General features: G+C 44.7%; 1 pseudogene; it reads left to right on the forward strand.

Annotated features, from left to right (window-relative positions):
• Positions 1-1432: 1432 nt before the first annotated feature.
• Positions 1433-1550, forward strand: LOC124607678 (annotated as a pseudogene).
• Positions 1551-3766: the final 2216 nt, after the last annotated feature.

Consider the following 3766-nt stretch of genomic DNA (forward strand, 5'->3'; position numbering starts at 1 on the left):
TTCATCACACATTTTCGAAAAACAATCCACAACCTTTATGTTACTTTGCACATTTTTAACATTTTTTTATGTGTTTAACTGCAGAAGCGTGTTTTTTGAGTTCGCTTTTACGCACGTAACTCTCGCGTTACGCGCTATACGCCGCTCCTTTGTGTTGCCACAACGGCCTCTAGTGACCCTTTATATCTGTCAATTTGAAGCCAAGAGTCTTGGAAAATTTTAGTATGTTTTTCCGAACCTAATTTACTGCATCCGGATTTCGATTTCTTTGCACTCGAAGGACCGCAGTCTGTCGTTCTTGTGTGTACAAAACAAACCGCTGAGAAACAATTATTGTTTAATACGATTATTTAATAAGATCAATATTCACACACAAGACTCCGACTGCAAGCAACAGCCAGCGAGTAATAACTTCGAGTGACACCGAACTGAACAAATTAAACCACTTCAAACAATACTGTATAACAATGTTCTTTGTTACAGTTTAACATGCCGCTCGACATGACTGTAATATCAATGCGTCATTGTTGGAAACGGCCAATCAATGCGTCAGTGTTGCAATCGGCCAACTCATACAAATACTTGGGTGTAAGACTTTGCAGGGATATGTAATGGAATGATCACATAGCAAGAGTCGTGGGTAAAGCAGGTGGTAGACTTCGGTTTATTGGTAGAATGCTGGAGAAGTGCAATTAGTCTACAAAAGAGGTTGCTTACAAATCACTCATGCGACCCATCCTAGGATATTGCTGAAGTGTGTGGGACCTGTACCAGGTAGGAGTAGGTGGGGATAAAAAAAATGGCTCTGAGCACTATGGGACTCAACTGCTGTTTATCATAAGTCCCCCAGAACTTAGAACTACTTAAACCTAACTAACCTAAGGACATCAAACACATCCATGCCCGAGGCAGGATTCGAACCTGCGACCGTAGCGGTCGTGCGGTTCCAGACTGTAGCGCCTTTAACCGCTCGGCCACTTCGGCCGGCAGGTGGGGATATTTAACGTTTACAGAGAAGGGCAGCACGAATGGTCACAGGTTTGTTTAATACGTGGGAGTCAGTCACAGAGATACTGAAGGAACTGAAATGGCAGAGTCTTGAAGACTATCCCGAGAAAGTCTACTAACAAAGTTTCAAGAACCGGCTTTAAGTGATTGTTCTTAGGATACGCTACAACCCTCTACTTGTCGATCACACAGGGAATGTGAGGATAAGAGCAGAATAATTACTAGACGCACAGACGCATTCGTGCCTCTAAGGCGCTGCAGTCATGGACTGTGCGGCTGGTCCCGGCGGAGGTTCGAGTCCTCCCTCGGGCATGGGTCTGTGTGTTTGTCCTTAGGATAATTTAGGTTAAGTAGTGTGTAAGCTTAGGAACTGATGACCTTAGCAGTTAAGTCCCATAAGATTTCACATACATTCAACATTCGTGCCAGTGGCCTTGCCACAGTGGTAACACCGGTTCCCGTCAGATCACCTAAGTTAAGCTCTGTAGGGCTGGGCTAGAACTTGGATGGGTGACCATGCGGTCTGCCGAGCGGTGTTGGCAAGCGGGGTGCACTCAGCCATTGTGAGGCAAACTGAGGAGCTACTTGACTGAGAAGTAGCGGCTCCGGTCCCGGAAATTGAAATACGGCCGGGACAGCAGTGTGCTGACCACATGCCCCTCCATATCCACATCCATTGATGCCTATGATCTAAGGATGACACGGCGGCCGGTCGGTACCGTTGGGCCTTCATGGCCTGTTCGAGAGGAGTTTAGTTTTTATTACAGAGGCATTCAAACATCCACTCTTCCCACGCTCCATACGTGAGAACACGGACAAACCCTAATGACTGGTAAAATGGGACATGACCTCTGCCATGCACCTCTAGGTGGTTCGCGGGAATATAGATGTAGATGTAGATGTAGACGTAACTTGGCCTCCCCTCTAACTTGCATTCCGAGATGCATTGTTTATGCGGAAATTCGATGATGTTTCACACGTGTCACTCATTCATAACTAATGATGCATTTAAGTCGTATATACGAAAGGAAATTTGAATTAACGATAGCTACGATAATGGGAGTGCTGACAGCTGGTAGTACTGACAGCTGGTTGAACAAATGCGTCAGCGGGTGTCGTATAATTACTTCCGTGAGCTGTTTTACCTTATTTTCGTGGTGTGTGACAATCGTACCTACAACAGTGCACGTGCGCTACTGTTATGTAAACATACCTATTGTGCCCATAGTGAGAATGTTGGCTGCTGGCTGACAGTTGGCGGGTGTCGTGTACTTCCGTGTAACGTTTATCTTTGTCGTTGTCTGTACCGTAACAATTAGTGCACTTCGTTAGAGGCAGCAATTAATTGTCCCATATTCATCTCACTTTTTGCACAAAAAAAAGAAACAAAAAAAGAATGCCTTTATCCTTCCTGAAAAATATTTGTCAAAATGTCCCACTATATGGGACAATGCCATGGGTTGGCAACTCTGTTTCGAGTTAATACAAGACGAGGTCCCCTTCTCTGAACTCTTTCGATGTCCTCCTTCAATCCTATATGACGCGGATCCCACACCGCACAGTAGTACACTCCGCGTCACATGCCTGAAAGCAAGAGTGACGTCACGGTCAAAACTGCCACAATCACTGTCAAACAGCACAGCTACTTCTTCCTTTTCTCCGTCATCTTCAGAGTGAAAATCATCGTAACCACTTTCGCTATCACTATCTACACCACCTAATCGTATTTTTCTTTTGTCTATTCCACCGTCCAAAGAGGTTTCTTGCACCTGTATTCTCGTTCAGTTTTTCTAACGTGTTTACACAATGGTATCAAATCTTCCTTATTTATTGAATACAGTGTCTCCCCACACAAATGTTTCACAGAGTTTACGTTGCAAAGAACGTTCCAACAGCTGTCCAGACTTCCACAGTAGATCAAATATTCTTTGTTGGATTTAATTCCGGGTGGTAAGCTGGAGGGCGTAAATCAACGTGTCCAACAGTAGTTCCCACCTGGGGAACTACTGTAAAATGAAATTTTCTAAGGCGTAAAAACAAAACTATGCGATTCTGTTTCAAATACGAAACTGCTTTGTTTTCAAAATATCATTACTACTAACCCAATTTTGTAAGACTGCAATATTGATTATACACACATCAAAAAAAGTTTTGCATCACGTCGGTACCGAGAATTCCGGAATCTGCACGGAAAATTGGAATAGAGATCAACATAAACGTCATTTCCACTCTTTTTATTGCTCATGAAAACCACACATTGCATCTTGTACCACCATACAGCGAGACGTTCAGTGGTCCACATTGCTGTACACACTGATACCTGTAATACCCAGTAGCACGTCCTCTTGCATTGATGCATACCTGTGTTCGTCGAGGCATACTATCCACAAGTTCATTAAGGCACTGTTGGTCCAGATTGTCCCACTCCTCAACGGCGATTCGGCATAGTTCCCTCACAGTGGTTGGTGGGTCACGTCGTCCATAAACAGCCCCTAGGCATGTTCGATAGGGTTCATGTCTGGAGTACATGCTGGCCACTTTAGTCGAGCGATGTTGTTATCCTGAAGGAAGTCATTCACAAGAATACGAATACGTCGCCAATATATTGCCGATGTTTGCACTATCGGTCGGAGGATGGCATTCATGTATCGTACAGCCGTTACGGCACCTTCCATGACCACCAGCGACGTGCGTCGGTCCCACATAGTGCCATGCCAAAACATCAGGGAACGTCCGACTTGCTGCACTCGCTAGACAG

The sequence above is a fragment of the Schistocerca americana genome, chromosome 3, assembly GCF_021461395.2.
Source record: "Schistocerca americana isolate TAMUIC-IGC-003095 chromosome 3, iqSchAmer2.1, whole genome shotgun sequence".
In the NCBI taxonomy this organism is placed as follows: domain Eukaryota; kingdom Metazoa; phylum Arthropoda; class Insecta; order Orthoptera; family Acrididae; genus Schistocerca; species Schistocerca americana.